Source organism: Mustela erminea, chromosome 18 (genome assembly GCF_009829155.1).
Source record: "Mustela erminea isolate mMusErm1 chromosome 18, mMusErm1.Pri, whole genome shotgun sequence".
In the NCBI taxonomy this organism is placed as follows: Eukaryota; Metazoa; Chordata; class Mammalia; order Carnivora; family Mustelidae; genus Mustela; species Mustela erminea.
This window is the reverse complement of record NC_045631.1, coordinates 9,269,195-9,291,527: the sequence shown is the minus strand read 5'-3', so window position 1 is coordinate 9,291,527 and position 22,333 is coordinate 9,269,195. Positions and strand designations below refer to the sequence as shown.

Here is a 22,333-nt window from a genome sequence, read left to right as displayed (position 1 = left end):
CCGCCCAGGGGGCGCTGCACCCGCGCCCGCCACCCAGCCCGCTGCACCTGGCTGTCGCCTGGATGCAAATTACAGACCCAGCTCGCCCCCGCGCACGCGCGCGTCTCGGGGCCTGCACCTGCCCGCTCCATCCCGCAGGCCTAACGGGACCGCGCCTCAGGCCTCCGCTCGCGACACCCAGAGACCATGGGCACCTGCGGAGGCGCCTCCGTCGCCTCTGAATCCAGAGCGCTTCTTCCTACCTTCCTGGTCTGCGGAGTCCAGGGTCAGCCCTGATTTCACAGCCGCAACCCGAGCGGCCAAGCTGGGTTAACTTCGTCTCCAAGATGAGGGCAGTACCTACCTTATGGGAGCCGTCGTGCCCCTGAAGAGTTCTAAGGTACGTACATGGCCAGGCACCTGCTCTCTGCCACGCGCAAAGCAGCTGAAATCTGCTGTACCTCTTGGTCTCTCTTACCAGATCATAAAACCGTGGCTTGAGGATTTCGATGTCCAACAGATTCTTTAACATGTGATAAATGAATGAACCTCACCAAGTTCCATTGCTATGGGAACGCAGCACCGAAGTCTCGAGACAAAAATCACAAGAACCGCTGATGGACCCCAGGTATTTTCAAAACCTGTTCGTTGCTCTATGTTATTCGTCCCTTTAAAGAAATAACATTTTCTTTTACTTACTTTTTACTGTTTCATTTTATACTTCCTTACTTTCAACTTTCCTCTATTTAAACGCTATTTTTGCTTATCTTATTGGTTTAGTAGTTTATTGGATTAAATACACTTTCTTTACTTTTACTATTTTTTGGTAATCACAGGATTAATGAGTATAGATGTCCCTCTGAGTATGGCTAAAACTGTGTCCATTAGTGTTTCATATGAAGTGTTTTTTCTTAAAAATTTCCAGACGATCTGTAGTTTGTTTTTCCTGTTTTCTTTATTGAAGGTGTAGATATTTCACATAAAGCAAAATGCACGTTTTTAAAAAGATTTTATTTATTTGACACAGAGAGACACAGTGAGAGAGGGAACACAAGCAGAGGGAGTGGGAGAGGGAGAAGCAGGGTTCCCGCTGAGCAGGGAGCCAGATGTGGGGCTTGATCTCAGGGTCCTGGGCTCAGGACCTGAGCTGAAGGCAGACACTTAACAACGGAGCAACCCAGGTGCCCCAAAATGCACATTTTAAAAAATTTATTTGAGAGCCAGTGAGAAAGAGTGTAGGAGCAGGGTGGGAGGGGCAGCAGGAGAAGCAGACTCCCTGCTGAGCAGAGAGCCCAACTCAGGGCTCTATCCCAGACCCAGAGATCAGGACCGGAGCCCCCCAAAGTCCCAAAACGCGTGTGTTTTGAAAGCAAAGCCTATGTAACCACCACCAGTTCAAACCTCCAGAGAAAACAGGGGATCGCTATCCTGACTTCTATCCTACAGGTTAATTTTACCTATTTTTGAATGTCATTTTTTTTTAAGATTTTATTTATTTGACAGACAGAGATCACAATTAGGCAGAGAGTCAGGCAGAGAGAGAGGAAGGGAAGCAGGCTCCTTGCGGAGCAGAGAGCCTGATGTGGGGCTCGATCCCAGGACCCTGGGATCATGACCTGAGCCGAAGCCAGAGGCTTAACCCACTGAGCCACCCAGGCGCCCCTGAACGTCATTTAAAAACAGCTTGTTGGGTGCCTTCCTGGCTCAGTAGACTAAAGCCTCTGCCTTCGGCTCAGGTCATGATCCCAGGGTTCTGGGGTCGAGGCCGCATCTTGCTCTCTGCTCAGCGGAGAGCCTGCTAACCCCCTCTCTCTCTGCCTGCCTCTCCGCCTACTTGTGATCTCTGTCAAATAAATAAATAAAATCTTTTAAAAAATAAAAATAAAAACAGCTTGTTAGGCTGTACCTGGGTGGCTCAGTTAAGTGTCTGCCTTTGGCTCAGGTCATGATCCCAGGGTTTTGGGATCTCTCCTGACTCTCTGGACTTTCTGCTGGGGGGTGGGGAGTCTGCTTCTCCCTCTGCCTCTGTCTCTCATGAATAAATAAAAATAAAATCCTTAAAAAAAAAAAAAAAAGCTCGTTTCCCGTCTTTCGCTCAATATAATGTTCTTCAAACATCCCTGTTGTTCTGTGTGCCGATTGTTTCTTGGTCACTATGTAATATTTGGTTTATAAATACAAACAGTTTATCCTCCTGTTGATGGACATTTGGGTTGTTTCCAACTTGGGGACAACTATGAATAAAGCTGCTGTTTACTTTCGTGTAAAAGTCTTTTTGTGAACTCATTTCAGTATACATGCGGGAGTGGAGCTGCTGGATCACGGATTATATTTGTATAAGGATCGCCAAACAGTTTTGCACAGTGCCTGTACCATTTTATACGCCACTAGCAATGGGTGTGTGAGTGGCGGTTGCTCCACACCCTCGCAACACTAGGCATCCTCAGTCTTTTTAAGATGTTATTTATTTGTGGGAGAGCGAGCAGAAGCAGGAGGGGCGGCAGGCAGAGGGAAAAGCAGGCTCTTCCCCACTGAGCAGGGATCCCGATGTGAGACTCTATCCCAGGATCATAACCTAAGCCAAAGGCAGACACTTAACCAACTGAGCCACCCGTGCACCCCTTGTCAGTCTTTTTAAGTGTAGCCTTTCTGCTATGTGCCTAGTGATATCTCCTTGCGGTATTCTTTGCGTGTCCTTGACCTGTAGAGAAGTGAAGCTCCTTATCATGTTCTTTTTGACCATTGGGATAGCTTCTTTTGTAAAGTGCCTGTTGACAGACACTCCCCTGAGAATTAGCCCATTTTATAACCTGGCTTGTTTGATATATAGGAATTCTTCATGTCTGGATAAGAGTTCTTTGCCATATGTATATATTTAGAACATATACTCCCAGTTGTGGCTTTCCTTTTCCCTCTAATATCTTTTGATGAGTGGAGATGTTTTTATTTTTTGGTTAGTGTTTTTCGTGTCACCTTAAAAGAAAAAATCTCCTACCCCAAAGGTCATGAAGAATTTCTCTTATCTTTTCTTCTAGAAGCTTTTGTACTTAAGTGTATGATCTATCTCAAATTAATTTTTGTATATAGTGTGAGACAGAGGCCAGATTCATCTTATTTTCATATAGATATCCAGTAGATACCTACTTACCTTTTCTTACACTGACCACTCTGTCTTATTTAGCTTGCTTTGTCTTGAAATCCCAGTAAGCCCTCCAGACTTGTTCTTTGAGATTGTCTTAGACTTTCTAAGTCCTGTGCATTTCCTATTTTTTTTTTTTAACAAACCTTAAGCTTTTTTTTTTTTTTTTTTAGATTTCATTTATTTGTTTGTCAGAGAGAGAGCGAAAGAGCACAAGCAGGGAGAGCAGCAGGTAGAGACAAAGGGAGAAACAGACTCCCCGCTAAGGAGGGAGCCCAATGCAGAATTGATCCCAGAATCGTGGGATCCTGACCTGAGCCCAAGGCAGATGCTTAACCAACTGAGCCATTCAGGCACTCACCACAGTCCCACTCCTGTGCATTTCCATATAAAGTACAGAACCAGCTGTGAGGGGTGCCTGGGTGGCTCAGCTGAAGGCAGCTGAGCATCTGCCTTCAGCTCAGGTCATGATCTCTCAGGGTCCTGGGATGGAGTCCCGCATCGGCTCTCTGCTCAGTAGGGAGTCTGCTTCTCCCTCTGCCACTCACCCAGTCTCATGCTCTCTCTCAAATAAATAAATAAAATCTTTTAAAAAAAAGAATCAACTGTTAATTTCTAGCAAAAAAGATCTGTTTGATACTCTGCTATCAACGATACTCCTATGAAAATCACTCAATTCTTTAAATATTCCTAACTTTGTTCCTTTAACTTTTATTCTCTTCCTGGAGGGAGACCAACTACCTTTCCTATTATTTTAATCATTCCTTGATTGAATCAAGTCAGCTTCATTCCTAGAGTCAGACTGTTCCAGGCACATAAAAAAAAAAAAAGATTTTATTTACTTATTTTAGAGAGAACAAGCAGGAGGAGGGCCAAAGGGAGAGGGAGAGAAGCACACTGAGCAGGCAGCCTGACGCTGGGCTCAATCCCAGGACTCTAAGACCACCACCTGAGCCTAAACCAAGAGTCTGATGCTCAACCAACTGAGTCACCCAGGCACCCCCAGGCATACACCTGCTTATTTTTTTTAAAGGATTTTATTTATTTATTTGAGAGAGAGAACATGAGGTGGATGGCGCAGAGGGAGAGAGAGAAGCAGACTCCCCACTAAGCAGGGAGTGAGTCGTGGAGCTCGATCCCAGGATCCGGAGATCATGACCTGAGCCGAAGGCAGAGGCTTTAACCCACTGAGCCACCCAGGCGAGCCTATATATTTTAATATCCAAAAAATAAATAAATAAATAAAGGTCACCTGGGTGGAGATTAAGACAGTTAAGTGTCTGCCTTTTACTCAGGTCATGATCCCAGGGTCCTGGGATCTAACCACCTGTCGGGCGCCATGCTCATAAGGGAGTCTGCTTCTCCCTCTCCGTCTCCCTCTGCCTGCCACTTCCCTTGCTTGTGCTCTCTCTCTGTCAAAGGGATAAGTAAGGGCACCTGGGTGGCTCAGTTGGTTAAGCATCTGCCTTGGACTCAGGTCATGATCCTGGGATCAAGCCCTGCATCAGGCTCCCTGCTCAGCAAGGAGTCGGCTTCTCCCTCTCCCTCTGTCCCTCCTCTCACTCTCTCAAAAAAATAGAAATCTTTTTTAAAAAGAGATAAATAGGGGCACCTGGGTGGCTCAGTGGGTTAAGCCTCTGCCTTTGGCTCAGGTCATGATCTCGGGGTACCTGGGATAGAGTCCTGAATCAGACTCTGCTCAGCAGGGAGCCTGCTTCCTACTCTCTCTCTCTCTCTCTCTCTCTCTCTTTCTCTGCGCCTGCCTCTCTGCTTACTTGTGATCTCTCTCTGTCAAATAAATAAAATCTTTTTAAAAAAGAGAGAGGGCGCCTGGGTGGCTCAGTGGGTTAAGCCGCTGCCTTAGGCTCAGGTCATGATCTCAGGGTCCTGGGATCGAGTCCCGCATCGGGCTCTCTGCTCAGCAGGGAGCCTGCTTCCCTCTCTCTCTCCCTGCTTCTCTATCTACTTGTGATTTCTCTCTGTCAAATAAATAAATAAAATCTTAAAAAAAAAAGAGAGAGATAAGTAAAATAAAATAAAATCTTGAAAAAGTAAGGAAAAAGCCTGCTAGGATTCAGGATTGAAATTGCATTGAATCTACAGACCAACATGGAAAGAACTGACTTCTTAACAACACTGTCTTCCAATCCATAAGTATATGTCTCCATTTATGAGAGTAAAGATACTTAATTTCTGTCAACAATGTTTTGTAGTAAATTTAATACATCTCTTGCTAAATGTGTTCATAAATATTTTGATACTATTATAAATGGTCTTTGGAAATTTCATTCTCCAATAGTTTGTTGCTAGTATATAGAAAACAGTTGGGTTTTGTTATACTGACCTTATATCCACTGACTTTGCTAAGTTCACATATTTGTCCTAATACTTTTGATTATCTCTTAGATCTGAGAAATTGTTTCTTAATTCCCAAGCAAAATTTTAGAAAACCATTCTGTGGTTAATTTCTATTTATATTGGGCTATAATTAAAGTTTCTGAATTACAGAATCTCCTGGGATTTAAATATTTGTCATCATATTCTTTTTTTTTTTAAGATTTTATTTATTTACTTGACAGAGAAATCACAAGTCGGCAGAGAGGCAGGCAGAGAGAGAGGGGGAAGCAGGCTCCCCACCAAGCAGAGAGCCCGATGCGGGGCATCTATCATAGGACCCTGAGATCATGACCTGAGCCAACGGCAGAGGCTTAACCCATTGAGCCTCCCAGGCGCCCCTAAAATTTGTCATCATATTCTTTATGGCCAGGTACATAATTGATTTCTATGGACATAAAGAGTGTATATTCTCTGTAGATTAGAAAGTGTTCTTGCTGTTAAATCAAGCTTACGAACTGTATTATACAATTCCTCTATGATTTGCTTTTTTGCCAAATTAAATGAAATTCAGTTAAATTGTGAAAATGAATATTATTTATTCATTTACCCGTGTTTGGTTCATAAACATCTATGACTCAGGTTGTCTTTACAGATTATGGATCATTATTAATTTTACTTACAAATATGGAAAATATGTTACGTTATACATACATGTACAGTATTATGTGTTCTTATTAAATGATAGCATTTTTGATGTTTTTAATGTATCTGGCCTTAATTTTAATTTTATCTGATGACAATATCTCATTCCTGCTTTCCTTTTGTTTGTATTTTTTTAAAGCTTTTATTTATTTGTTTGAGAGAAAGAGCACAGAGGGACAACCAGATTCCCCACTGAGTACAGAGAGCCTGAGGCAGGGCTCCATCCCAGGACCTGGAGATCAGGACCTGAGCTAAAGTCAGATGCATAACCAACTGAGCCACCCAGGTACCTCTTCTTACTTGTATTTTTATGATCTGTATTGGTTTTCAAAGAGAAAGAGAACAAGTAGGGGAAGCAGCAGAGGGAGAGAGAGAAGCAGGCTCTCCCAACCCCCAAGCAGGAAGCCCCGTGCAGGGCTCAATCATGGGACCCTGGGATCATGATCTGAGCCCAAGGCAGCTGCCTAATTGACTGAGCCATCCAGGCTTCCTGTTTTTAACACTTTAAATGCAAATCATTAACAGGTGGGTTTGTAACAACTCAATCTGTTGTCTTTGGTTTTCTAAATAGGAGAATTAGGCTTATTTGCACTTACTAACCTGGAATCTGTTGTGCTTTATTCTATCCATTAATTTGCATTCGTTTTAAACCTTAGCTTGAAACCTTGCATTTGCCTTAAGCTTTCAGATCCTGTGGTTCCATGCTCAGCAGGGAGCCTCCTTTTTCTCTGCCTGACTTTCCCCTTGCTTGTGCTTGTGCTCTCTCTCAATCTAACAACAACCAAAAAAACCTTTAAAAAAATGAATTATTCACAAGTACTGTACTCTTCACCTGCCCAATATTGAGATCTCTTTTCTAATATAATTATCAGTTGGCTAGAGAACTTTTGAGTATTTTCTTAGCTAGCATCTCCGGGCAATATATTGAGCCCTTGAGTATCTAAGATTGTCTTTCTTGAGTCCCAAAAGATGAATGACATTTTGTCCAGGAATAGGACTTTGGGCTCTGAGTTGCAGTTTCCTTTCTGTTTGTAGATATTACTTTCCATTTCCAGTGCAGCAAATGAGACTTCTCAGGCTAGTTTTATTTGCTTTCCTTTTTTTTTTTTTTTTTTTTTTTTGACAGAGAGTGGAGTGGGGAGGGGCAGAGGGAGAGGGAGAAGCAGACTCCCAGCTGAGTGGGGAGCCCAATGCGGGGATCCCAGGCTCCAGGACCCTGGGATCATGACCTGAGCTGAAGTCAGGCAGACACTCAACTGATTGAACCAACCGGCATCCTGGGAGACAGGGAATCCCAAGCAGGCCCCACACCCAGCTTGAAGCCCCACCTGAAACTCTATCTCAGGACCCTGAGATCATAATCTGAGCTCAAATCAAGAGTCTGGTGCTCACCAAACTAAGCCACCCAGGCAACCCTGCTTTCCTATTTAAAAATAGCCTCTTCCTTCCGTGTGAAAATTTGTATACTGCTCCTGTCACCCACGAAGTTCAGGAATTTTGCCAGGATGTGTGAACATGTGTATCTTTATTATTTTTACTACTGTCGGGGGGTGTCAGCAAGATAAACACAATCAAGGTTTATCAAGCCTGATATATGAAAAAAAAAAAAGAAACAAAGTACACATTTATACATTAAAAATGAAGTACAACTACAGAATCGATTAGCTCAAAGACTTATCACAGGATCTCATATGCTCTCTTAAGCTCTTTCTTTCTTTTTTTTTTTTTAAAGATTTTATTTATTTATCTGACAGAGATCACAGTAGACAGAGAGGCAGGCAGAGAGAGAGGAGGAAGCAGGCTCCCCGCGGAGCAGAGAGCCCAATGCGGGGCTTGATCCCAGGACCCCAGGATCATGACCCCAGCCAAAAGCAGAGGCTTTAACCCACTGAGCCACCCAAGAGCCCCATCTTTCTTTCTTTTTTAAAGTAAGTTCAAGGCCCAATGCAGGGTTTGAACTCATGACCTGGAAATCAAGTCCCATGGTCTACCCACTGAGCCAGCCAGGTACCCATCTTAGGCTCTTAATTGGAAAGTATTTTCATCATCACTGGGAACTGAACCCTTCAGTAGCATCCATCAGGTTGTAGAGGCTTGTTAAGATTTGTTAAGAAAAAAAAAGATTTGCTAAATCATAACTTTATTTAATATTGGTCATCTCCTGAACTAAAGTGTCACATGTGGACAGTGGGAACCCTATCCACTCCTATAGCCAATCTAACATGAGCAACTTTCCCTACCGGAAATGACACTGGGGAGCCTGGCTGGCTCAGTTGGTAGAGCACGTGACTCTTGATCTCATGGTCATGAGTTCAAGTCCCACGTTGGGCGTAGAGCTTACTTAAAGTAAGAATAGAGCAGAAATGACCTTAAACTTCTTCCTGGATTCAAGTTCATAGGAACAGAAAGTAGAATAGAGGTTACCAGGAGCTGGTGGGTGTTGGGGTAGAAGATGGAGACTTACTGTTTAATGGAAACAGAATGTCACACTCTAGATGATGGAAAACTTCTGGTAATGGATAGTGGACACAGTTGTGTACTTCTGCCACTGAATTAGGCAAAGAGTTAAATTGCAGACACCTGGGTGCCTCAGTCCGTTGAGCGTCTGCCTTCGGCTCAGTCCAAATCCAGGGGTCCTGGAATCAAGCTCGCATCTGGCTCCCTGCTCAGCAGGGAGACTGCTTCTCTCTCTGTCCCTCCGGCCCCAAGCCTCATTCACGCTCTCTTTCTTATAAAAGTAAATAAATAAAATATATTTTTTTAAGTTAAATTGGGGGGCGCCTCGGTGGCTCGGTGGGTTAAGCCTCTGCCTTCAGCTTGGGTCATGATCCCAGTCCTGGGCTCGAGCCCCGCATCGCTCTCTCTGCTCAGCAGGGAGCCTGCTTCCCTCTCTCTCTGCCTGCCTCTCTGCCTACTTGTGATCTCTCTCCCTCTGTCAAATAAAGAAATAAAATCTTTTTTTAAAAGTTATGGTAAATCTTATGTATATTTTATCGCAATTAAAAAAAAATCCTTCCTAGATTTTTAAAACACAAGCAAAAAATATAAAGTGAAGAACTCGGAATTTTCCCATGGCGGATATATAATATGACAGCAGATTCACAATACAAAAGCACATCTGCGAAACTCAGAAGTGGGCATTTTTGTGCCCAGAGTAGCCCAATTTGTAGAGTCAGAAAGCAGAATGGTGGTTGCTAGGAAATGAGGAGTTTAGTGAGGACAGAGTTTCTTTCTTTTTTTAAAGATTTTATTTATTTATTTATTTTAGAGAGAGACAATGAGAGAGAGCATGTGAGGGGAGAAGGTCAGAGGGAAAAGCAGACTCCCCATGGAGCAGGGAGCCCGATGCGGGGCTCGACCCCTGGACTCTCGGCATCATGACCTGAGCCAAAGGCAGTTGCTCAACCAACAGAGCTGCCCAGGTGCCCAACGACAGCATTCCGAAGGGGAAAATGGAAGGCATCCCAGAGGCGGATGACAGTGATGGTGTCACAACAGCATCAATGTACCTAATGCCACTGAACACTAACAGTCAAAAATGGTGACAATGGGGACGCCTGGGTGGCTCAATGGGTTAAGCCTCTGCCTTCGGCTCAGGTCATTATCCCGGGGTCCTGGGATCGAGCCCCTCATCGGGCTCTCTCCTCCAAGGGGAGCCTGCCTCCCCTCTCTCTCTCTCTGCCTGCCTCTCTGCCTACTTGTGATCTTTGTCTGTCAAATAAATAAAATCTTTTTAAAAAATGGTGACAATGACAAAAATTTATGTTCTGTACATTTTACCATAACCTTTAAAAGTTGTGTTAAGTGGGCATTTGGGGTTCTAGCTTTGGCCCTCTAAAACAAACACTATGAAGTCTCTGGTGACTCAGGATGTGGAGAAAGAGATGCGGTACGTTTATGTGCTCGCGGAAGTGGGACACACACAACACTCAGCTCCAAGGGGAAAACACAAATAACCAGGGCAAATTTGTATAGAATTAAAAAAAAAAAAAAATCTGGAGGGGTGCCTGGGTGGCTCAGTCAGTTAAGCATCTGCCTTCAGCTCAGGTCATGATCCCGGGGTCCTGGGATTGAGCCCCGTGTCAGGCTCCCTGCTCAGTGGCGAGTCTGCTTCTCCCTCTCCCTCTGCCCCTACCTCCTGCTAATAAATAAATATCTATAAAAAATAAAAATAAATACATGAACGGAATCTGAAAATGGTATTGTGTGTTTGATTTCCTTTTTTTCTGAAGGGAAAGTTCCCATGATTTGGGACAGAATTGCTAGAAGTCTATGGAAGCAGAAGAGAGTAAATAATGGTGCCCTCATATGCAAACGTGCTTTTCAGGTATGATCTGTCTGTGACCAGTCCCTGGCCCTGCTCCCCAGCCCAGGGAATTAGGGATCCTTTAGCTCCTGGGAGTGTGCAGAATCCCCTGTCGCCACCAGGGAGCAGGAGACCCCGTGTGGTAGCAATCAGGTAGGTGCTGCCGCAGGGAGTGAATGCTCTTGGGGGCATAATTTTGTACCCTCAGTCTTCCGGGGCCCGCAGACTCTCCAGCTCCCCTCAAGCAGGAAAAGTAGTTGCCAGAAATTCGGGTGTACTGCCCATTCTGTCCTCTCTCTCAACCCCCAGGAGGAGCATCCAAATTTCTCAGCTCCTGTGACAGAGCTGATTTCTTTCCCTGGTGATTTTTATCTCAGTACCGAGATCCCTCCTGCTTAGGTGCCCGTGGTAAATTGTTTCCTGAGCATTTTCAGGGGGAACCGCTAGCTTTTGTGCCAGCTAGAAAAAGAAGTCTGTTCTGGGCAGACAGGGCTGGCAGGCAAAGCATTTGGCGAGCTGACTGATGGTTCTCGGTAGGTTAGAAAAAGATGCTCTTGGGGCGCCTGGGTGGCTCAATGATTAAGCCTCTGCCTTCAGCTCAGGTCTTGATCCCAGGGTCCCAGGATCAAGCCGCACATGGGCTTCTGCTCAGCTGGGAGCTGGCATCTCTCTCTCTCCCGCTGCCGCTTCCCCTGCTTGTGTTCTCTGGATATCTCTCTGTCAAATAAATAAATAAAATCTTTAAAAAAGAAAGAAAGAAAGAAAGAAAAAGATCCGCCCTTCCTGAACTGCCCTCGGTGAGCGTCCTGAGTGCTTACTGAGTACCAGATGCTGTGCGTATGGAGGGTTTCAGCTGCCTCCATTTTAACCTCAGATTTGCTGGTTGGGTGCTCCTTTCCAGCTTGGCTCTTGGCTCAGGTGGAAGACCCCCAGGGCAAATCATCCCCCCATTCCACCTCCCCACCATGGGAACCGAAAACTACCCCCTCCAGCAATAAGGACTTTCCTGAGCCAGCAAGACCCCGGCCACAACTGACCCCAAGACAGTGATCCAGGATTTGACTTTCACCGCCTACCCACACCCCTCATTTTCCTATATGAACCCAGAGGTATTTTCACCACTTTGCAGAGACTGTCTTCGAGGGGGCTAGTCTGCTGCCTTTGTGGTGTTGACCTCCCTGAAATAAATCCTTCTCTTGATTCACCACCACTGGACTCTCTGCCTTTGGATTTTGTCAGCCGCAAGGAACGGAGCCTGGTCTATTTGGAACCCCCGGGTCTTTGCACGCACATCTTGTCTAGTCTTGTGTGACCACAAGGCAGCCACTACTACTGTCCACGTTTTTCTGATAAGAACCTGGGTGTGAGTTCAAGCAGCACACGGCCAGCAGGTAGAGCTCACACCAAAGGGAGGAGCAATGACCTTGGTTGCCCTAAATTTCCCCCGCCCATTGCACTAGGGGGGGTCCCAGCTGTTGCAAAAGCCTTTCATAGGAACTCTCCGAGTCCCCCTCCTCCCCGTCTACCCCCCCCACTATAGTAAGAGTGATTTTTAAAAACTCTTTATTGTCATGCTAATGAATGTAATAATGGATTTGTAGTGTTTGGGTTATAATAAAAATAAGGCCCAACTAGGCTAAGGAATGAAGCTTTATCAATTTCTCCCACTGTTCCCTCACATCACCCTCCTGGCCCCCTAAGAGGTAACTACCATCCTGACTTTTGCGCTAGTCTTTTTTTTTTTTAATCTCTACACCCAATGTGGGGCTCAAACACACTAATCTTTATCACACATACGTGTATATCTAAATAATAAGATATTTAGTCTTGGGGCGCCTTGGTGGCTCAGTTAAGTGTTGGGCTCTTGATTTTGGCTCAGGTCATGATCTCAGGGTTGTGAGGTCAAGCCCCGTGTCAGGTCAACGGGGACCCTGCTTGATCCCCTCTCCCTCTGCCCCTCTCCTTGCTCACATCCCTTCTCTCTCTAAAAAAAAAAATTAAAAATTAAAAATATATATATTTAGCCTTGTCTAGTTTTGAACTCTATAGAAATGAAAGGACATGGTATGCATTCTTCTGAGACTATCTTTTCGTGATTTGTCCCCGCTGATGTGTACAGTTAGAATTGATGTGTTCATTGTTGCATAGTATTCCATTATATGAACATTCCACAATGTCCTTTTTTTTTTTTTAAGATTTTATTTATTAATTTATTTGAGAGACAGAGAGAGAGCATGAGCGCGCGAGGCAGAAGGAGAGGGACAAGCACTCTCCCGGCTGAGCAAGGAGCCCGATACGGGACTTGATCCCAGTACTCTGGGATCATGACTTGAGCTGAAGGCCAAGGCTGAACCACCCAGGTCCATTTCATTTTTGGTAGATATATATGTTTAGTTTTGGCTACCGTAAATGTTTATATAAACATTCTTGTTCCTATCTCCTTACAGATGTGCACAAAGGCTTCCCTAGGATACAAAGCGTTTACAAATCTCTTTGGACCATTAAATTATGAGCAGGCACCAAGGTTTTATTATAGTCTTACTGTAACAAGAATGGCTTCTGACAGAGCAGGTCAAAGATTTCTCTCTTGGTAGAAACACCTAAAGGGAGAAAAATGACTAGGTAATTTAAAGGAAAAAATACTTTTCTGTATTTCTCTGTTACTCTCAATACTTGAGTACTTCTGACACCAGGTGGGGAGGGAGGATCCCATACCAAGTAATTCTCTGACACCAGCTGGGGGGTGCTACCATTTAACTCAATTCTGATGCCATCTACCTGAGGTTACCCCACAAGTTAAGATCTCAGCCTGCAATGCAGAACCCGGGTGGCTCAGTCGTTAAGCATCTGCCTGTGGCCCAGGTCATGATCCCGGGGCCCTGGGATGGAACCCTGCAGTGGGCTTCCTGCTCCATGGGGGGCGGAGGGCCAACTTCTCCCTCTCCCTCTGTCTGCCGCTGCCCCTGCTTGTGTTCTCTGCCAAATAAATAAAATCTTAAAAAAAAAAAAGAGCTCAGCCCACAAGATGGTCCCCTCCCCACCCCCATGTCAGATACCAACAGCAAGTCTCAACTGTCACCTGTACTGATCTGCTGGCTATAATCAGAAGTTCCCACTAGCCCCTCCTGGTGTTCAATGAACTTCTTATATAGGCTCTCAGAATTCACAAAAACAGTAGACTTCAAACAAATAAAAGAAACGTATACTTACTAGATCACCAGTTTATTACAAAGGACCTAGGTCAGGAACAGCCAAACGGAAGAGACGCATTGGGCAAGGCAGGTGAAGGCATAGAGCTTCCATGCTCCCTCTGGGCACACCACTCTCCCACCTCCGTCTGTCCACCAGCCAGAAGGTCTGCAAACCCATGACTTTTGGGATTTTTATAGAGGCTTCATTCCATAGGCATGATCGATGAAATCATTGGCCATTGATAATTAATTCATCTCCAATCCCTTTCCCCTTACCCAGGGATGGGGAAGTAGGGCAAACATTTGGAACCTTCCAACATGGTTGGTTTCCATGCAATCAGCCCCCCAATTTAAATTAAGGGTTTTCCAAAAGTCACCTTGATGTGGGAAGCAAAGGCAGAAGAAAAATTATTAAATTTCTTTACTACCTAGAGCCCACTGACAGGTCCTTGAAACAGGTAGAGTGACATTCTTCTAGGGACTCCTCCATGTTCATACTTTGGTAAGGGTAAAAGGCAGTCCTAGTCTGACCCCTTACCCTAGGGTCCTGTAGTCTACTTTATTTTTTATTTCTTTTTTTTTTCTTAAGATTTTATTTATTTATTTGACAGAGAGAGATCACAAGTAGGCAGAGAGGCAGGCGGAGAGAGAGGAGGAAGCAGGCTCCCTGCTGAGCAGAGAGCCCATGCGGGACTCAATCCCAGGACCCTGAGATCATGACCTGAGCCACAGGCAGAGGCTTAACCCACTGAGCCACCCAGGTGCCCTATTTTTTATTTTTTACTTTCTTTTTTTTTTTTTTTCCTGTAGTCTACTTTAACATATAAAACTTCCTTTAGAAATTTCCTTTACCTCTAAACCCTCCCTTGAAGATACGTGTTGGCAATCATCCCCCAAGCATATGGTCCACCGATATACGAAGGGTCTCATGACTGAGGTTTTATTAGACAGTAATAAATGACCTTTTTCCAACAATAGCTAGCCCTCTCAAAGTCCTGGAAACCTTGCTTCCAAAATTCCTTAGAGACATTCGCTATCCCTAATCTTCTCCAGACTGGAAAGTATATAATGGGCCACTCCTCATGACCCTGGTATCTATGGGTCCTGTCCCTGTGCTTTAATAAAACGACCTTTTTGCACCAGAGGCGTCTCAAGAATTCTTTCTTGGCCATAGGTTTCAAACCCTAACAATCTTTCCCACAACGACCTCACTAACATAAACTCTGGGGTTGGTTGAAAGAAGCTTGTTATGAATAACAAAAGACATCTTTACCACACTGACCACTTAGGAAATTCCAAGGGTTTTAGGAGCTCCGTGATAGGAACTGGGACTAAGACGAATTTCTTTTTTTTTTTTTTCTTTTTTAAGATTTTATTTATTTATTTGACAGAGATCACAAGTTGGCAGAGAGGCAGGCAGAGAGAGAGGAAGGGAAGCAGGCTCCCTGCTAAGCAGAGAGCCTGATGTGGGGCTTGATCCCAGGACCCAGGGATCATGACCTGAGCCGAAGGCAGAGGCTTTAACCTACTGAGCCACCCGGGTACCCCCTAAGACGAATTTCTTATGATAAATTACATTTAGTAATCATGATTAGATTGTATACAAAAGAAATGTCTCATTAAAGATCTTTTGACTCTTGGGGGTGCCTGGCTGTCTCAGTCATAGAACATGTGACTCTTGATCTCAGGGTTGTGAGTTCAAATCCCATGTTGGGCATGGAGCCTACTTTTAAATCAATCAGTCAATAATCTTCAGACTCTTGACTGATAGCTGGCAGTAAACGTTAGCAGATGGGTATTTAGTTTCTCAGAAGAAATTTTAATTTCATTATGATACTCCATAAAATTGCTTAAATATTTTATCAGCAATGCTACTGGCTTCCCAGAGGGGGCTGTGAATTAGCATCACCCCCCCGCCATGTTTAAGACAGTTTTTCTTCTCTAATAATTTAAGTGTTAAATAACAAAAATTCGACCCTGTAGATTTGAAAGATCTAATCGGCTTTATTAATCGGTTCATGAATCCGGCAGCATCCCATCTAATAAGTGGAGAACTCCCAGGTGCTGTACGAAATGGAAGGCCAAAGAAAAGAAAGGATTATTTCATATGCCTTGCCTTAGGCAGAAAGACAGGGGTCTTATTAGGTGGGTTACCTTCATCTTCCTTTGTTGGGGTGGGTGGAAAGATTGACATATGACAAGATTTCCTCATTGGTGCTGACTGGAAAATTCCTGACTTCTAGTTAAGACTACATTTCTAGGGGCGCCTCAGTGGCTCGGTCGTTAGGTGTCTACCTCGCGCTCAGGTCATGATTCCAGGACCCTGGGATCGAGCCCCGCACCAAGCTCCCTGCTCGGCGGGAAGCCTGCTTCTCCCTCTCCCATGCCCCCTGCTTATGTTCCCTCTCTTGCTGTGTCTCATCCAATAAATAAATAAAATCTTTTTTTTTAAGATTTTATTTATTTACTTGACAGAGAGATCACAAGTGGGCATAGAGACAGGCAGAAAGAGAGGGGAAAGCAGGCTCCCTGCTGAACAGAGAGCCCGATGTGGGCCTTGATCCCAAGACCCTGGGATCATGACCTGAGCTGAAGGCAGAGGCTTAACCCACTGAGCCACCCGGGCGCCCCATAAAATCTTTTTTTTTTCTTTTTAAAGATTTTATTTATTTATTTGACAGACAGAGATCACAGGTACGTAGGCAGAGAGAGAGAGAGAGAGGGAGGAGGAAGCCGGCTCCCTGCCAAGCAGAGAGTCCGATGCGGGGCTTGATCCCAGGACCTTGAGATCACGACCTGAGCTGAAGGCAGAGGCTTTAACCCACTGAGCCACCCAGGCGCCCCAACGCCCCATAAAATCTTTAAAAAAAAAAAAAAAAAAAAAGACTGTATTTCTGGAGGAGGTTGAGACTGTATTTGGGTTGGGTATTAAGACTAAAGTTTGGTAACATGGCCTAGCATTAGTCAGCCCATTTGGGATCTTGGTTTTCTTTTTAATAGAAGCAGAGTTGCTAGATCTAGGAAATACACGTGTTCAATTTTATGTTCCAAAGGGGTTGTATCAATTTATACCCTAACCACTGTGGGTGAGAGTTCCTATTGCCCCACATCCTATCCCACAATGGATATTATCTGACTTTTTAATTTCTGCACATTTGGAGGCTTTCAAGTGATATCTCCTTGCGTTTTTTTTTAAGGATTTTATTTTATTTATTGGACACAGAGAGATCACAAGGAGGCAGAGCAGCAGGCCGAGAGAGAGGAGGAAGCAGGCTCCCTGCTGAGCAGAGAGCCCGATGCGGGGCTCGATCCCAGGACCCCGGGACCATGACCTGAGCTGAAGGCAGAGGCCCCAACACACTGAGCCACCCAGGCGCCCCTCATCACGGTTTTAATTTGCGTATTCCAGATTACCAATCTGATTGAGCGACTGGTGTTTGTTCCGTCCTATTTCTTCTTTTTTGTCCTTTAAAACTAGATCTGAGCTATCCATTATGGAAGCTGCTAGTCACGGTGTTACAGGATTTCTTTTCCTTTAGCATGCGTGGTTCTTGCTCACGCCTCTTTGAAGAATGTAGAGCTAGACCAAAGAGTGGTGGCCAACAAAGCAAAATTGATTCAGTGATAGTACAAAGTTCCTGAAGAGGGAGGGGCCCCAAGAGGGTTGCTGCAGGAGTTTCTGGATCTGTGGGTTTTTATCAGATCGGTGGGTGGTTTTAAAATGATTAATACTGGGGCACCTGGGAGGCTCAGTGGGTTAAAGCCTCTGCCTTCGCTCAGGTCATGATCCTGGAAACCTGGGATCCAGCCCATCATCGGGCTCTCTGCTCAGCAGGGAGCCTGCTTCCTCCTCTCTCTGCCTGCCTGTCTACTTGTGATCTCTGTCAAATAAATAAATAAAATCTTTTAAAAAAATGATTAATACTCCTTGTGCCTGTCATCCAATCAGGTTGTCATGTGGGAAAGGGAGGAGGGCTCCTTCCTAGGTGGTATAAAATCCTTTTAAGGGTGGTTTCCCCTTGGGGGGGGGGACAGCTTTGTCCCTGCCTGCCTTTCTTCCAACCATCCTTCACCAATATGTGATTATAATTAAAACTAAATAGGGGCGCCCAGGAGGCTCAGTAGGTTAACTGTCTGCCTTTGGCTCAGGTCCTGATCGCAGGGTCCTGGGATGTAGCCCCAAGTCTGGCTCCCTGCTCAGTGGATTCCACTTCTCCCTCTCCCTCTGTCTGTCCCCTGCTCGTGCTCTCTCTCGAGCTCTCTTTCTGACAAGTAAATAGATGAAAAATCTTTTAAAAACATCTTTAAGACATGATTAAAAATAAATGAGTAGGGCGCCTGAGTGGCTCAGTTGGTTGAGCGACTGCCTTCGGCTCAGGTCATGATCCTGGAGCCCCAGAATGGAGTCCCACATTGGGTTCCCTGCTTGGTGGGGAGTCTGCTTCTCCTGCTGACCTCTCCCCTCTCATGCTCTCTCTCTCTCTCTCTCTCAAATAAATAAATACATTCTTTTCTTTTTTAATAAATAAATTCTTAAAAAAAAATGAGGGGTTCCTGGGTGGCTCAGTGGGTTAAAGCCTCTGCCTTCAGCTCAGGTCATGATCTGAGGGTCCTGGGATCGAGCCCCATATGGGCTCCCTACTTGGTGTCTGCTTCTCCCTCTCCAGCTTCCCCTGCTGTGTTCCTTGTCTTGCTGTCTCTGTCATAAGTAAATAAAATCTTTATTTTTTTATTTTTTTTTTTTTTAAAGATTTTATTTATTTATTTGACAGAGGGAAATCACAAGTAGATGGAGAGGCAGGCAGAGAGAGAGAGAGGGAAGCAGTCTCTCTGCTGAGCAGGGAGCCCGATGTGGGACTCGATCCCAGGACTCTGAGATCATGACCTGAGCCGAAGGCAGCGGCTTAACCCACTGAGCCACCCAGGCGCCCGTAAATAAAATCTTTAAAAATTTTTCATTAAATTAAGATGATGGGCCCCTGAGTGGCTCAGTTGGGTAAGTGTCTGGTCTCAGGGTTCTCAGATCAAGCTCTATGTAGGGCTCTGAGTTTAGAGCAAAGTCTGCTTAAGATTCTCTCTTTCCCTCTGCCTCTTCCCCCACCAACCCCCCCCAACACACATTCTTTAAATAAATATATAAGATACATTTTAAAAAATCTTTATAAAGAAAAAGAAAGAAAACAGGGGCACCTGGGTGACTCAGTCTGTTAAGCGTCTGCCTTCAGCTCAGCTCATGACCTGCTTTTAGCCCAGGTCATGATCTCAAGGTCCTAGGATCGAGCCCTGTGTCGGGCAACCAGCTTAGCAGGGTTTGCTTCTCCTCCTGCCTCTGCCCCATTTGTGCTCCCTCTCAAAATCTTTTTTTTTTTTTTTAAGATTTTGTTTATTTATTTGACAGAGAAAGATGTCAAGAGAGGGAACACAAGCAGAGGAAGTGGGAGAGGGAGAAGCAGGCTTCCTGCTGAGCAGGGCTGGGCTTGATCCCAGAACCCTCGGATCATGACCGAAGCCAAAGGCAGAAACCCAACGACTGAGCGACCCAGGCACCCCTCAAATAAATAAAAACTTAAAACAAAACAAAACAAAAAAACAGATGAATAAGTGTTAGAAATATTTCGCTAGTGCTTACCCATTTTAGTAAAAACTCTATCCAAGCTCTACCAATCCCTAAAGATTTCCCAAAACTATTTAAGCACCGAAATACTTTTTTTTTCTCTTTTTTTTTAAAAACATTTATTTTACTTTATTTATTTGAGAGAGCATGAGTTGGGGGTGGCAGAGGGAGAAGGAGAAGCAGACTCCTTGCTGAGCCAGGAGCCTGATGTGGGGCTCTATCCCAGGACCTTGATAGCATGACCTGACCTTAAAGCAGCTGGTTAGCCAAATGAGGCGCTCAGGTGCCGCACCCAGTGGTTTTAGAGTCTTATTTGCAAATATATCACCCATATTTGGATGGGCAGGTTGACTTAATTCTGATTCATCAATATCTCATGGATTCCATTTGTGGTATCATAAGAAATTTACCTAACCCAGGTCACAAAAGCTTTTTACTTTCTTCCAGAAGGGGGCGTCTGGGTGGCTCAGTGGGTTAAGCCGCTGCCTTCGGCTCAGGTCATGATATCAGGGTCCTGGAATGGAGCCCAGAGTTGGGCTCTCTGCTCAGCAGGGAGCCCGCTGCCTCCTCTCTCTCCACCTGCCTCTCTGCCTGCTTATCATCTCTGTCAAATAAATAAATAAAATCTTTAAAAAAAAAAAAAAAAACCTACTTTCTTCCAGAAGATTTCAAGTTCTCATTACATTTAGGTCTATGATCCGTCTTGAGTTATTTCCGGTGCGAGGGCGAGGTCTGTTTGCTTATGGATATCCAGTTGCTCCAACACCATTCCTTCAAAATAATCCTTTCTTTAAATAAAAAAAAAAGATTTATGGGATGCCTGGGTGGCTCAATCACTTAAGTGTCTGCCTTTGGCTCAGGTAATGATCTCAGGGTTCTGGGATTGAGCCCCACATCTGGCTCCTTGCTCAGCGGGGAGCCTGCCTCTCCCTCTGCCTGCGGCTCCCCCTGCTTGTGCTCTCTCTCTCTCTCTCTCTAATAAATAAATAAATAAAATTTATAAAATAAGTAAAGGACATTTATTTATCTGAGACAGAGCACGAGCTAGGGGAAGGGCAGAGGGACAAGCCAATATTCCCTACCGAGTGGGGAGCCTGATGTGGGGCTCGACACAGGGTTCAACTTGAACTGAAATCAGAGGCTTACCCCCCTGAGGCACCAAGGGAGCCCAACAATCCTTTCTGTAAAGGCTGCTTTTAGGCAACAGTCTTGAGCAATGGGAAACGAGGTAGAAGGGCCCACAGGGACTGCCAAGCTGAATGCAAACAGGTTCATTGAGTCATAGGCCCTAACCGACCCATGGGCTACTTACGACCAGGCCCAGTTACCAATAAAGGAAAAATTCCAGATGATTCCGTATTCCCTCACTCTTCCCTATCACTGGGGCCCCTCACGACCGCCTCATGGCAGACGGTTTCTCCTTTGCTGTCCCGTCCAGTGCAGATTATTCAATAAACTTCTATGTCCTTTGTTTGCCCTGAGTGAACTATTTCAGGGCCTGTACCACCAATCTTTGCCAGATCAGGATGCCTCACACTTTCTCCATTAAATTTCCTCGGAGCCTTTGGTGAAAATCAGTTGCTAATAAATGCAAAGATCTGGGGTGCCTAGCTGGCTCAGGACGAAGAGCTTACAACTCTTGATCTTGCGGTTGTGAGTTCAAGCCCCATCTTGGGTATAAAGGATTATTGAAAAAAAGTACTAAACTATTTTTTTTTAATGGAAAGATCTATCTCTGGACTTCATTCTGTTACATTAATCTATTATTCCCATCCTTATGCCAACAAGACAGTCTTGATTAACTGAGTGTTTATAGTAAGCGCCCAGTCAGGTAAGGACTCCAACTCTGTTCATTTTTGGCTATTCTAGGTCCTTTCAGTTTCCATATAAACTTTATGATCAGCTCACCAATTCCTAACTTTTAAAAGCCTGCTGGGGTCAGGGCCCCTGGGTGGCTCATTCGGTTAAGCATTTGCCCTCGGCTCGGGTCATGATCTTGGGGTCCTGGGATTGTGCCCTCATTGGGCTCGCTGCTGAGCAGGAAGTCTGCTTCTCCCTCTCGCTCCTGCTTGTGCTCCCTTCTCTCTCTCAAATAAATAAATAAAATCTTTAAAAAATAAAAAAAGGGTGGGGCACCTGGGTGGCTCAGTGGATTAAAGCCTCTGCCTTCAGCTCAGGTCATGATCCCAGGGTCCAGGGATCGAGCCCCGCATCGGGCTCTCTGCTCGGTGGGGAGCCTGCTTCCCTCTCTCTCTCTGCCTGCCTCTCTGCCTGCTTGTGATCTCTGTCAAATAAATAAATAAAATCTTTAAAAAAAAAAAAAAAAGCTTGCTGGGATTGCATTGGGCCTATAGATAAATTTGGGGAGAATTGTCATCTTAACGTTGAACACTTCAATTTGTAAACGTTTGGGCAAATTAATAGATTTTTCTTTCCTTATTCTTATTCCAGCTTGTTTAGGGGCTGATGAGTATGGTTTACTGGGCTATAACCATCCCTGTTTTCAGTCCTCACTTCAATAGAGGCCTAAAATTGAAGTTTGGTTTTATTATTTAAGGAAAAATAAAAAAGGTCAGTTTCCTTTTCCTCTGGATCACTTTCTTGTTTTTTAGTCCTGTGGTTTCTTGGGAGCATTATGGGGCCTGAACCCCCACTGGTCCCCTTAATAACTGGCCTTTTTTTATATTTCTTGAGGCTTCCCTCAGAGTCCTATGTACTCCATATTAATTCATTCAACCAGGAACCAAGGAATTTTATGTCTGCAGTACTGTGGACGAATGCTGTGGGCCAAAGGCAGGCCACTCCCAAGATGGGCGACAATGACATGTCCATTATTTTCATTTGAAAACAATCAAGGTCCAAAAGACTCAGGAAGAAACTGACCTATACCCCCCCCCACACACCCACGAACAAATGCCTAGAAAGAATTTAGATAAAGGGCCTGTATTAAACAGATTTTTTTTTAATTTAAATTTATTTTTCAGAGAGAGAGCACAAACAGGAGAAGTGGCAGGCAGAGGGAGAAGCAGGCTCCCAGCTGAGCAAGGAGCCTGACGTGGAACTTG

The 22,333-nt window shown here is 44.8% G+C and overlaps 2 long non-coding RNA genes across 2 annotated transcripts; both read left to right on the top strand.

Annotated features, from left to right (window-relative positions):
- Positions 1–5: 5 nt before the first annotated feature.
- LOC116577894 lies at positions 6–6,335 on the top strand. Its single transcript, XR_004280650.1, has 3 exons — positions 6–379; positions 461–607; positions 6,297–6,335. It is a non-coding gene; the product is annotated as an uncharacterized LOC116577894 (long non-coding RNA).
- Positions 6,336–6,407: 72 nt separating this feature from the next.
- On the top strand, positions 6,408–22,291 carry LOC116577700. The gene is made up of 3 exons (XR_004280579.1): positions 6,408–6,443; positions 10,485–10,616; positions 22,253–22,291. It is a non-coding gene; the product is annotated as an uncharacterized LOC116577700 (long non-coding RNA).
- Positions 22,292–22,333: the final 42 nt, after the last annotated feature.